This window comes from Mytilus californianus, unplaced genomic scaffold (genome assembly GCF_021869535.1).
Source record: "Mytilus californianus isolate M0D057914Y unplaced genomic scaffold, xbMytCali1.0.p SCAF_12, whole genome shotgun sequence".
NCBI classification, from domain to species: Eukaryota; Metazoa; Mollusca; class Bivalvia; order Mytilida; family Mytilidae; genus Mytilus; species Mytilus californianus.
The window spans coordinates 65,830,713-65,845,535 of NW_026262604.1; the positions used below are offsets into that span (position 1 = coordinate 65,830,713).

At 31.0% G+C, this 14,823-nt stretch overlaps 1 long non-coding RNA gene across 1 annotated transcript in view; it reads right to left on the reverse strand.

Moving 5' to 3' along the window:
• Positions 1–1,636: 1,636 nt before the first annotated feature.
• The window catches only part of LOC127722221 (uncharacterized), a 67,509-nt gene continuing 54,322 nt past the window's right edge, over positions 1,637–14,823 (reverse strand). The window contains exon 4 of the long non-coding RNA XR_007991702.1: positions 1,637–1,685. This is a non-coding gene — a long non-coding RNA (uncharacterized LOC127722221). The remainder of the gene's footprint in view (positions 1,686–14,823) is intronic.

Consider the following 14,823-nt stretch of genomic DNA (forward strand, 5'->3'; position numbering starts at 1 on the left):
AAGCACATAGGCTCCGTGAAGAATATAGTAGAAACGTATAACAAAAATATCGAACTCCAAGGCAAATTCAAATAGGAGAAGTCCAGAAAAACTGTCAAAATCAAACGCTATCAATCAACGGAACACATGAAAACAAAATTGCCATCTGCCTGACTTGGTACAGACATTTGATTAGAAGAGCAACTATAAATGATTTACTTATACTCAGTACAAAAGAAAAAAGCATACTTACTAATTCCACATTCTATAAAATAACAATTTAATGAATCATTTTTAAATTATCTATGCTATTTATGAGGATATAGATGTTGTTGGGGGTCACTTCTATCTTATATACTTTTATGGCATTTTCATATTTTCTTCGGTTTATTTACACATTGTTCTTTATATTTTAGCGCAAGGTTATTGTCTAATTCTTTCGTTTGCGCATTTTTCCCATTTTATTGCTTGGCCCATAATTCTCTATTCTGTAAACTTTTTTTTGATGCATGCATATAAGCAGTCGTATATTTGTATATAATACATTGGAACCTACAGTTAAATCTGATAAAAACCTACATTGTCTTGGTTATATATTTTAGATAGTATTTCGAAACTCATAAAAGATACCAGCTTATAATTTTGTACGCCAGACGTTCGTTTCATCTACATCAGACTCATCCGTAGCGCTCGAATTAAAACAGTTGGAATTAAATCAAATACGAATTATTGTTACGAGAAATCAGGTTTCCATCATATAAATATTTATTCTTGAAAAGAACAATGCCCAGCAGTTGCTAAATTTACTTTGGAAGAAAGATTCAACCATAAAGAATTTCAAAGGAGAACGAAGACATATATTCTGACAGAGTATTCCTTATGGTATCAGTTATATATAAATAAGAAGATGTGGTATAATTGCCAACGAGACAGCTCTCCACCAGAGACCAAATGACATCAACGTACGGTCTTCAACAATAAGTTAAACCCATACTGCATAGTCAGCTATAAAAAGCCAGAAATGACAATTTTAACACAAATAAAACGAGAAGACTAACGGCCTAATTGTGTAAAAATGTTTACTTAATATCAGTGTATTCCCTTTCTAGTTAAATAAGTATTAAACTCAATTCAACTTACCTTCACTTTGCTCTAAAAGAGAATTGAAGCAGTTTACTTATTTTGTCGGAATATTAGTAATAGTGTGAACATAAAATGTCATATTGTCTTTTTTTTTGTTCCTTCAAATTATGTATTTCTTGATTTGCAAATCGCTGCAGATTTAGTTTATCCGTGTATCGAAGGTACACTATAATCATGAACCGGTGACACAATAGAGGAAATGCATCATTTGCAATCCTACCAGAAGATCTGGATGAGGTGTCACTCATTTCTATTTCTTAAAATGTCATGGACCATTTTTCTCTATTTTTAATTTATTTGACCTATTATTCTCTGTTCTTTATAATTTAACACTTAATTATCTTCTATTCTTTATTTTTTTGCCTACTTCTTTTTTTTTGTATTTTTTTTTTGCCGTCTATTCTGCACTTATTGCCCAATATTCTATATTTTGTGAACCCCGTACTGACACTCATTCACTCTGTTCTTATTTTTATATTTACCTTTGATAACCAAAGCTTTGTCTTTGTCAAATGCCGATCCATCACAGACATCACACAGAGAAGGATTACCTTCAAATGATGCTAAAAAATAAAACGCGCATAACATTTTAAATCGTGTGAAAATATACTCACATATATCATCTTGAGCATAATGTGTTTCTTATTTGTATTTAAATTATAAGCTTGATCGATGCTTTAGGTCATGCTGAGGTTTATTATTTTAGTGTTCATAGCCGTTGTGTGTAATATAAATGATTAGGTTAACTATTTTCTATATTTCGACATTTCGACTGGAGTGCTGCTCAGAGTTTTTGTATAAATATTGTCTTGAATATAAATGTTCAGAATGTTTATATATGAATATAACATGTGTTCACTGTTCAATAAATCTTAAAAAAAAAACCAAACATATAAGACAAAGTCCATTCAATTTCAATCAGAGTGCAAACGCAATGTCGTGCTTACAAAAAAATATGTTTAACACAAAACGGCAATGCTAAGCCAGTGCATAACACATTTAAAATAAAAAAAAATAATATGCCCTAAACAGGTATATAGAAACCAATTACTAAGAATCATATGCCTTATACAGATCTATAGACACCAATTAATCAAAATTTAATTTGCGATGTAAGTTTTACAACATTCACGTAATGTACGAACTAAACAAATTAAGTTACAATATATTTATACCAGCTTCTTTGTTGATTGTGGTTTTGAAAATAAAAATCCTAAACTTGCTGTTTTTAATATCACAACTTTATTGAATTCTGAGGCTACAGTAATTTATCGACGTTAAAATCTTATAAATTCACGAAGAAAATACAAATTCAGGTAAAAAAAAAAAATTGGGATTCTCATGACCACCAAAGGAGTGACCGGATGCGTCGATAGGATAAGCGTCTCCTTCTCTGCATGCATCACCCGTCATGCGAATTCATGTTCAGTAAAAATGTCACGTGAGGGAATAGGACAGAGTCCGTACATTTTCGGATCAGACGACATAGGCATTACATTTGTAATTTTTACACAAAGCGCTATTTCAGTTCTTATAAACAAATTTAGAACTTTACTTCCTCGGAGTTCGAATGACCCTTTTGAGTTTTAAAAATCCAACCATTAAACGAAAAAAAAACTGAACACATGCATGTTAACTTATTTTATAGTGAATTTATTTTAACACCAACACAAATGTCAATTTTGATCTCTGGAATTGTTAAAAACACTTTTCACGTTGCAATTTTGATAATGATGTCACGCACGTGTTCTGTTAGAGTTAGAACATGGCTTTGTTTAAAAAGTGGAAGAAAAGCGTCATATCATATTTAATAATTAATAATTACCCCATTCTGACATACAATATACTCTTATATCATTATCGGTATTATACATTATGTCCCTCATACAACGGTATTCGAATACATCATGAGCAACACATCGTCTGAAAGTAGAATTGAAACATGGAATATACTCTCAGTCATGTACATTCACCTGCTGATACTTTTATATGATTTGTATATCTTCAAATATTTGAATGGGAATGGTCCGTTATATCTTAATAATTTGTCGTTTTTATTTCGATTGTTGTCGACACTACTTTCGTAACATATGTTAAACATGTTAAAATCATGTCGATTTATATGGATTATATTCACGTGCGATAAACATTTATTCAGTTTGAGGGTAAAACGGGCGCGATTACAAAAAATGAAAATGTGTTTATGCCTTTCAGAGAAAAAATTGATATAGTGTCAACACTTACTAGGCTTTTGAAGTGATTACTTCTAAATTTGTATTTAGGAACAATTAAAGTAATATTGCTCTAAAATAAAGACATGCCTGTTTGTTTTGCTCACACATGGTTGTCAATATAGTGGAATTCTATGCGACTGTCATACAAGTGAGAGGTTTAGCTAGCTATGAAACTAGGTTTAATACCCCATTTCTACATAAGGAAATGCCTGTACCATATCAGGAATATGACAGTTGTTTTCCATTCGTTTGATGTGTTTGAGCTTTTGATTTTGTCATTTGATATAGGACTTTTTGTTTTGAATTTTCCTTGGAGTTCGGTATTTTTGTTATTTTACTTTTTAGGGGGGATATACAACTTCTTCTATTCTTGAATGTGAATTGCAGGGTAAAATTGACAAGTTATTGTCAGGACTTAAGACTAATATTTTATTTAGTTGATAAATCCAGCTAGCGCGTGATTTCAGCGGTTGGTGGCATGCTGCGGAATATTCAATTTAAAAAAATGCAGTAATGATTATTATCATCATATTCATTTAACTATATAACATATTGAATACCTTTCCATACAACCTGGCAGTGATTTTACGGAAAAAAGCAATCATGGCGGTTAAGTAGACCACTATTTTTCTCATAAAATGTTTATGTTGAGTGACGTAAACCAAATGTGATGCAGAAGAATATTATCATTTAAAAATTAAGTACTGAAGCAATTAACAAAAGTACGAACTCCAATGTAAAATTCAAAAAGGGGAAGTCCGTAAAAACTAACAAAAAAAACGTTAGACTTTATGTAACAACGAAACGATCGAATAACAACTGTCAAAAATCCGGACTTCTTACAACCGAATGCAAAAAAATGATTACTCACCGTACTACATAAAACCGTCCACTTCTAGTATAGCATTCCCAGTCCGATTTTTTTTCATCACCAAAATTCTCCGTAAACACAGTAGTATCATTAACTCCTACACTATATGTTTGGTTAACATTGTCTTCGTCACAAGGGCAAAGGTTATAGGTTTTGTTATGAAGAGTACATGGAAAGCCGCAAAATCCGTGAGGGACACTACCTGGCAAATTCAAAAAGATTTATTGCATGTTATTGAAAAGTGTTCAACATTTGTCAAATTATGAAATTGTTTGAACGAGCAATTGTAATAAAACTTGAAATGTTTCAAATGTGAATAATTAAGGTGCAAAATGAAGAATGTTCATTACTGTTCACATCTAAAAACATCTTTAAACGATAATTCCATACTGCATGTCATAGTAAATCGCTCACGATGGCCTATTTTGCTGATGGCTGAAAGTCAATATCAATAATCGAAAAATAACTTAACAATTAGAACATTTTGAATGAGGCCTATATTGTTGCAGACAATAAATCAAGAAGTTACATTTTTGCACTGATATATGTGAAATTTCTCATAGAACTAATTCACAAACAAATCAAATAATAGTGTTCTTTTGTATTCTATGAAATATAGAATTATTTTGGCATTACGTTTTTTATTTGAGCCTGAGATGAGATCATTTAATCTTCGAGATTGTCAACAATGAACATAACATTTTATTAATTTTGCGTTTCAGAAATGTTTTCTCTGCATCATTCATACCTTCTTTAGAAATTTTGAAACCCCAAAAAGTTAAAGCCAATGATGTCTAATTTGTCAGATACTTGAGCAGCTATATGAGTAAAAGGAATCTTGAAAGAAAAGTCAAATCTATCTACAGTCAACTATTAATGATTGTAACATGAGGATCAATATGACTAAAAGGAATCTTGAAAGAAAAGTCAAATTTATCTACAGTCAACTATTAGGGATTGTAACATGAGGATCTATATGACAAAAAAGAATCTTGAAAGAAAAGTCAAATCTATCTACAGTGAACTACTAAGGATTGTAACATAAAGAGCTATAGGACTAAGAGGAATCTTGAAAAAAAAGTCAAATTTATCTACAGTCATCTATTAGGGATTGTAATGGTATAAAAGTGAAATCTATCTACAGTCAACTATTAGGGATTGTAGAATGAGGATCTATATGACTAAAAGAAATCTTGAAAGAAAAGCCAAGTCTATCTACATTCAACTACTTGGGATTAAAACATGAGGAGCTATATGAATAAAGACAACCTTGAAAGAAAAGTCAAAATATCTACATTCCACTATTGGGGTTTGTAATGTTAAAAAAGTCAAATCTATCTACAGTCAACTATTAGGGTTTTTAACACGATGATCTATATGACTAAAAGGAATCTTGAAAGAAAAGTCACATCTACCTACAGTCAACTTTTAGGGATTGTTACATGAGGATCTATATGACTAAAAGGAATCTTGAAAGAAAAGTCAAATCTATCTACAGTCAACTACTAAGGATTGTAACATGAAGATGTATATGACTAAAAGGAATCTTGAAAGAAAAGTCAAATGCATCTACAGTCAACTATTAGAGATTGTAATTGTAGAAAAGTCAAATCTATCTACAGTCATCCATTACAGATTTTTAACATGAGGTATATATATCTTAGCAATACATGCAATACTAGAGATGCCTGGAAATTTCTCATTTCGACATTATGTAATTCTTACTATTAGGGATTGTTATGGTAGAAAAGTCAAATCTATCTACAGTCAACTATTATGGATTGTAACATGAGGATCTATATGACTTAAAAGAATCCTGAAAGAAAAGCCAAATCTATCAACAGTCAACTATTATAGATTGTAACATGAGGAGCTATATAACTAAAGGGAATCTTGAAAAAAAGTCAAATATACCTACAGTCAGCTATTAGGGATTGTAATATTAGAAAATTCAAATCTATCTACAGGCAACTATTATGTTTTTAACACGAGGATCTATATGACTAAAAGGAATCTTGAAAGAAAAGTCAAATCTATCTTCAGTCAGCTATTAGGGATTGTAACGTGAGGATATATATGGCTAACAGGAATCTTGAATGAAACATCAAATCAATCTACAGTCAACTATTAGGGATTGTAATAGTAGAAAAGTCAAATATATCTACAGTCAACTATTAGGGATCGTAACATGAGGAGCTATATGGCCAAACGGAATCTTGAAAGAAAAGTCAAATCTATCTACATTCAACTATTAGGGATTGTAACATGAGGATCTATATGACTAAAAGGATTCTTGAAAGAAAAGGTCAATCTATCTACAGTCAACTATTATGGACTGTAATGGTAGTTTCTTGATAAATTCTAAATTTAAAACAGAGAATTTAAGAAATTTTATTATAAATCATGTAAGTACCACCTCATTGAAAACTTAGCCGATGGTATACCAGTGGACTAGCAGTCCACATGCAGCTTTCACGACGGGTTTTTACAAAGGACAAAATTTCTGTAAACATTTGGTGCATATGAAGCGCATTTCGGGATTTATCTCCATCAGAAACACTCACCAAAACCAATTTGAAAGCCAAGGGTGTATATTTACTGGAAAGTAATAATTAAACACAACTGAAAATTTCCCTAAAGTTGGTATATTTAAAGTTTTGGTGTACTGTATGTTAAATAATTCTACATCACAAGCTTTGCACTTGGGTAAACTATTTCAACTTTGAAACGGAATACGGTGGACAAAATGACTTTTTTCAATATTTATCAGTTACAGGGCACACACACACACACATATATATGTATGCTGAATGTGTTTTCAGCCTTGTATCACCATCACTGGTGATCCGATAGATAAAATCTGTCCTAGAGTTGTCACTGGTTCAGACGTACTTATATATATATATATATATATATGTATATATATCTTGTTTAACGTATCTTTTAATGCAAAAAAACAAAAACAAAAAAAAAACTGATATTTCCAAAAAAAAAAAAAAATACTTACTCAGTTTAAAACATTTTATTTCAAATAAAAGTGCAGATGAAATTTCGCATTTTTAGGCTAACAAATAATATAGAATCCAAAAGCAATCCAAAAATGATCCTAGAGATCGAGTATATTAAAATATGATCACATACATTTTACTGGCAAATGACTATGATTCAACAAATCCTAATAAACATTAGTGTGTGTTTCAATAATGCAAACATTTTGAACAATTTCTAAAGGATTTCCCTTATTTCTGGTGGCTTACACCTCTTAGGATAAACTTCAAACGCTTTTAAAATTTTAGATGTAAAATTTAAATATTGATTTATTTAAATTTTACAAATGTTTTGAAAGCTTTCTTTACGGTATGGACTTTTCCTCTTTTTTAATGACCATAGTCAACGATGACCTTCAGTTGATTACATCATTTTACAGCAGTCTATAGTTAACATTCTTACCATATATATTTATTGTTTTGTAGATGTAGGAATTACGTATGTCTACGTCGTTGAGATAGCAAACAAACAACACAGAAACTAAAATTACTTCAAAAAATGCAAAAATTAGATTTCGTTAAAAATAATAGCCAGGCATTAAAATGATGTTTTAATGAGAAAAGGCAAAATATTCACATACCTTGTGTACATATTGAACTTATAAGACCATCTAAAATTGATGGGAATGTACTAAAATCTCGTACATGGAAGACATTTTGGTTTCCGGATGCAATAGCTTGTAACAGTCTTGTCTTAACATCATCTCCGACACCCACAGCTATGATCTTGACATTTGCATTCTTCAAGCTTTTCGCTTTCCGAACTGCGCCGTTTGAGGTTTTACCGTCAGTTATAACAATGGCAAATCTATTGTCGACTGCACATTGTCGTCCTGCACCATTGTCCACAGTTCCATCCACGTTAAACAAGTTATTCTTTAAGTACTAACAAAAAAAAAAAGAAAACGTGAATGAAATAAATCAAAACAAAGAAAGTTATCAAACATAAACATATATTATTCAAGCATATTCATTTTTTAAAAGTTCTTATAATTTTGTACTCAAGACGCGTGTTTCGTCTCCGAAAGACTTATAACTGACGTTCGATGCAAAACAGTTTAAAGAACAAATAATGTACGAAGATGAGGAGCATTGAGGACCCAAAATAACGAAAGATTTTGCCAAATACAACTCATGTAATGTATGCTTCTGACTACGTGGGATTCAGTTAACATTTGGTAATACCTTTACATCTTCATTTTGTACAAAGCATTCATAGTGATATTTCCATTTATCTAACTCAACCTCCTTCATTTTACCTTAAGTGCTGCTCCAAGATTAGTGCTACCTCCATTATTGTCTATGGAATCTATAGCACCAAGAACACTAGTAGCATTACTGTGGTCGTTTAAATCAAATTCCGTTGTTTGGTCATGTTTACCAGAAAAAGAAACTGCTCCAAACTGTGCTCCATTCAGTCCAACATTTGGAAATGATTGGACCACCCTTTTTATAAAAGTTTTTGTCTGGAGATATTCTGCGTCACTTATGCTACCAGATTCATCAATCAGGAAGACAATATCAGAGCAAATAACACAGTTTTCTACACTTGAAACTAGAAAAAAAAATATTACCATAATTGTATCCATTGAACATTGTTTATATTAATGTATAATTAAATGTAGTATGATGACTAAAGTACACTATCACTTTCAGAAAGAAGAGCAGTCTATTTATCTAGAGAGTTACATGCACAATTGTGGTGACTTGTTGTGCTTGTCCTGCTACATATTACCTTAAGTCTTATCTTTCTTGATCTCAGGCCTGAACCTGTCAGGCGGTTTTTCTTTGGATCAATTTGGAATAGAAATGTTGTATATTGAATTGGGTTAGCTAACCTTCGGGTGTATTACGCATTTTTTAAATTAAGATACAGCCTCACTTTGAATAATTTGAAGGGCTCTTATTATTCGGGGATTGAAACAATAGGCCGCTTTGATTTTCGTGTTATTGATCAAACACAAAGGGACTCATTACCGTTATCATTACTTTTATCAAAAAACTTAATTTTCAGCTACCTCAGGAAAAGTTGACCGTAAATATATAATTGGCTATTATTGTAGGTCCTGTTTTTGTCATATCGGTCTTCATCATTTTTGGTTGTCAAACATCCTGTTTGCTTTTTTGCCATTGCTTCTACCTCGGAATATATTCAACACTACTTATCATGCTTATTGAAAGTTAATTTTGATCTAAAAATGGAAAAATTTAGAAAGATTAGAAAACCACGAAAGAAAAACGAACAGTCAACAAACCATTAAGATCAAACGAAAGACTGGCCAAGACGGAATATACCACAATCCAGATGATGGGTACAATGTGTGTCTTGTCGATGATACGAACACGAATGGACAACGATTGAATGTTTCAACTGATTGACATTCGAAATGTTGTTAATATATACTTTATGGTTTCGTATTATTCGTTTGTTTAGCATGTCGTTTATCCGACCAAATCCGCAAAGTTAACACTCTCATCTGTAAAAACGAGATCAGCTGATTTACAATTCACGTCGTCGTAAATTATGATAAAGTAAGATTTGAAGCTATTGTTATCGACAATTCCAAAATGTATTGTATCTGAATTGAACAATGTTGTTTGCGAAATTTATTGAATGTTACATAAGCACGATGCACTCAATATGATATATTTACGTTTTCTGGTTTTTTTTTAGAATAGGAAACCAGCTACATTTGACGCTAACGTGTGACACATCTAATTGTTTACGTAAAGACGTCATAACATAACCATGTGTTATCCCAAAGTATAAATATCGACAAGATGTTGGACCGTACGTGTTTGGTTTATGATTTTTATCATCATTTGGCTCATTTTTCAAAGAAATGTAGGATATGTAATGACATGCCCAAGTCAACTTATATGTGTTAAAAATTTGCTTAAAAAAACTAATAGGTTTTAGAAGAGAAGCAATAGCACACAGAGATAAATTAAAAATGTAACTCATTTCATTACTGTTTAGACTGGTACCCGGCCGTTATTGAAATTCATGACAATACTGTTTAACTCTAAAAATTTTACCTTTCATTCTGCTTACGCACTCAAAGATAGTTATCACTTACAGTTGTAAATTCAACGTGTCCCCAGTACAAATCTTACTTGTTTAAGGTGGTACCAAACACCTTGACTAACATTAATTTGGCTCGTTTAATTTTCCTAAAATTTTGACAAAATGTTTACTTTGACCCTTTGACAAAAATATAAAAATTTCAAAAAATTTGAATCAACCAATTTAATTAATTTATCCAGTTCACAAAACAGACCTTGTTTCATTTATCAATAAAAATACATTCCTATATATAGCATAAATTTTGATAACGAAACATCATTTTTTAGCGTTCAAAGAGAATAACCATTTTGTTTTATTGTTAAGTTTTTTTAAAAGAAAGACTATAGCTTGGCCGAAAGATGCAGCTGTAACAAACTTGGTATCCCGAGCTATATGCCTTTATACCGCAACTAGAACACTTTCTGTAGTCTTTATCTACCAAATCTAGTAACAAAGGTTATTTCGAGCCATGTTGATTGCATGTCACGTCACAATTCTTTACACATTGGGGTTCGTTTAGAGATGGAAAGTGTGTTTTATTTTTGTGTTAACATTTTCATAAAATTAATATAGTTTTAGATATTTTTAGCTGGAGTATAAAAACAATATTAGGTCAATGTCATTTAATAGATATTTGTTTTATATAGTGTAATTCGTTTACTCAAGTACAGATGAATCACTGTACTCTGCCTTTTAAAATCTATTAAAAGAACATAAAAAATAAAATAATTCTTATTGTTTTTTATAATCAATTCTTCCAGATCAGTTATTATGTTAATAGCAAAATTGTTAAAGACAATGTGCGTCGAGGCAAAACGGTTGGTGTTTCACAGCTGTGACATGTATGTCATATTTAATCTAATAAAAGATAAAAGACAAATAGTAGTCTTGTATGTATGTTGAATTATAAATAAAAAGATGTGATCTGATTGCCAATGAGACGACTTTCCACCAGGAACCAAATGCAGTACGGCCTTAAACAATGGACAAAACTCATATCGCATAGGAAGCTATAAAAGGTTCCGACATGACAGTTGTCAATAATTTAAACGAGAAAATAACAGCATGATTTATGTACAAAACGAACAATAATATGATATACAACAACAAACGAAGACCTCTGAATTACAGGCTCCTGACTTTGGACAACATGTTTGTTGGAGCCCCCCCCCCCCCCTTTCACCTTAAATAGTAATAAAACAATACAAAATAAGAACAAACTTCAAGAATCAGTTTAAAAAGGCTTAACGCATCAAATCGACATAAAACAAGCAAATAAAAAATAATTAACAAAAAGAACTTCAGTCACAAAGTACATATCTGTGCGTAATGAAACTAGTTATGTTTTTTTAGTTACACATAATTAAAATCAGTCTAAGTTAAGAAAATAGAAAGATATATTATAAGGTGCTGCACTTCACACATGAGCTATTTACACTTGCAATGATATGAGTCTCCTTCAGTTTGATGATAAGGCTGCTGCTTGCGTACGTATCTTGTGTTTAAAACTTTACTGATAAGATTCAGAAGAACTTAGTTTTTGTAGCTTTAATAGTGATCAAACACTGTTTATCATTAAATTTTATGTCACTTCCATTAACCGCCGAAATTTGAAGTAACTTCAATATAAACTGCCTTTGATTTTAACAGATTGACAGAAACGTATATGTTACCCAACTGGATATATATCATACATTGAAACTTAAAACCAAATGTCGCATGCAAAGTACACGTTGTCATAAAACGATAAACAACACGATGAATAGTATAACATTCAGACAATTATTCTTGAAATTATAACGTGTCATTCCTCTGTGTATGATAATTAAACTCTGGTTTGATTTAAAATATCTGTTTAAAAAAATAAAAGACTGTCTTCAGGTTTTACTATATGATACATTTGGTGTACCCTGTAAAAATACGAGCCATATATATATTAAATTAACTCACTCACATGTAGGCAATATTTGTATTTTCCATTTTTTTTTCAACACGCGATAGCTGAGAAAATAAATCGCTCTCTGTACTTTTAACAGTATTTGTTCTAAATGTATTCTTGCTCTGGACTTTCGTAGTATAACGATTCTCTGATTACATGGGCGGTGAACTGTGACAAAGATAATTGACAAAGTCAAGGTTTGTTTTAGTACATGTTAAGCAATCAACTGAAATTTGTTTTCACAGAGAATGTACTATGCAACTTCCAATATTTGTTCTAAATGTAATCGACAGTTTACTAGAATTGCAAAAAAGGGGCAGCTAGAATTTTTTCAAACGAACACGATATTTGTAATCCATCTATTGAATTATTTAAGGATTCTGGAATTATTCCCGTTACTAAGAGAATACTTTACCACAAGTCATTATTAATGTATCAATGAAAACATGAATTGGCACCAAAACATTTATCAAATCTTATTGTGCCTACAAATAGTAAACAATCGTACAATACTCGACCTTCATAATCAGATAATTTTACAGTCGCCTAAATCAAATACAGAATTATACAAATCAATTTTTTCTTTTATATAGTGGTCCAAACGTGTGGAATTGACTATCCAGTGAAATTAAAAATTCGAAAACTGTATCAGCATTCAAATACTCTTACAAGTCATTATATTTTTAACAGTGTGAAATTTATAAGTTAAACCACAATAGATATAGGAAGATGTGGTATGAGTGCCAATGAGACAACTTTCAAACCAAGTAACAATTTATAAAAGTAAACCATTAAAGGTCAAGGTACTGTCCAACACGGAGCATTGGCTCACACCGAACAGCAAGCTATAAAGGGTCCACAAAATTACTAGTGTAAAATCATTCAAACGAGAAAACCAACGGTCTAATCTATATAAAAACGTGAAACGAGAAACACATATGAACTACATAAACATACGACAATTACTGTACATCAGATTCCTGACTAAGGACAGGTGCAAACATTTGCAGCGGGATTAAACGTTTTAATGGTACCAAACCTTCTCCCTTTTCTGAAACAATAGTATAACATCACAACATAGAAAGACACACTATAAAATATCAATTGGAAGGCTTAACTCAATCAAAAAACGTAAATTAACACACAATGAACGAATACATTTGATCTGTGATACCCGAATGCAAATACATAGTTAATAAAAATTATAAGGGATACATTATTAAGATCAAAAGTAAATAAACAGGTTTTAACACAGTTAAAGTATAATACCATTCTGAAATGTTAAACAATATTTAGAAAACAATCACTTTTGAAAAAAAACCTGCGTCATATTATTCACAGGTAAATGAAAATAATTTTGTTGTTAAGTATACTTCTTCCTCTGTGTGTATAAAATCTTCCGTATAGGAATACCAAGAAATTCTTTAATATCAATAAAACTAATCTAACACTAGGTACATATGGGGTGAATTTCAACAATAAAACTATACAATAAGTGCTACATAAAACTTCCTGTACAGGTGCAAGAACAGTTTTAAGGAGAAATGAAATAATTTTGATGTTCATAGTACGAAGATGTGAAAATTTGTACTAATACCAAATAATCAAAGCTGGTATATAGACCAGATCCATGTTAACATTAAATAACAAAAGAGCATTACAAATAGTATCAACAGGTCAAATTAAAAAGAAAGTACGATTTGAAAGTACTCGTAGTTACTGACAGCTAGTTAAAAACCAAACCAATTAATAATAAAAAAAATCATGCATCAGAGACTGAAATCAACTAAAACACATCCCAGGGATTTAGTATTTTAACGTCATGAACAGTCAAAGAAGACATGACTTGTGCAATGCCAAAAATATATGTATCGACAGGTAGTAAGATAGTTAGGAGTGACTTCTTTATAGATAAAAATGAACGTGTGTGTGTCTCTATACATCCCGTTAGAAAAGAAAATACAAATTTAGTTATGTTTTAATTTGCTAATGACAAAATCGATATTATTGCCAATGTAAACTATATTCAGAGGTCTATTACAACATTAGTACGATAACCCTTACTAATAAGTTTGTTTAAAGGTTCGATGAGTTTACACGGATCACATAGTGATTTCCGCGCTTTAAGTACAATATTACCGTAAAATTTAGGATGTGAAATACAATTTTTAATACGTTTTTCACAATGTTTACTTTAGGTGTATATTCGTTGTTGTTGTTGTTATATTTGTGTATATATACATCTATTGTTTATATGTGTGTAATAGTAGATTGATTATGTTTTATTCATGTAGTTGATATTGTATGTAGAGAACTTTATTGAAAATTGGTTTTATCCAAATGAGTTACTCTCTTTAAATAAAGATATTATTATTATTATTATTATATTACATTTCGCGTTAAGCCATTTCTAGTCTACTTCGGGACGATTTCATTTCGCGATTTTTGAAATTTACGTAATGTAGTCAATTTAGAAAAGATCAAAGTTTTACAAATTCGCAATGATTTCTATTCGCGTTATTTTTCTACTCTCGAAAGTCAGG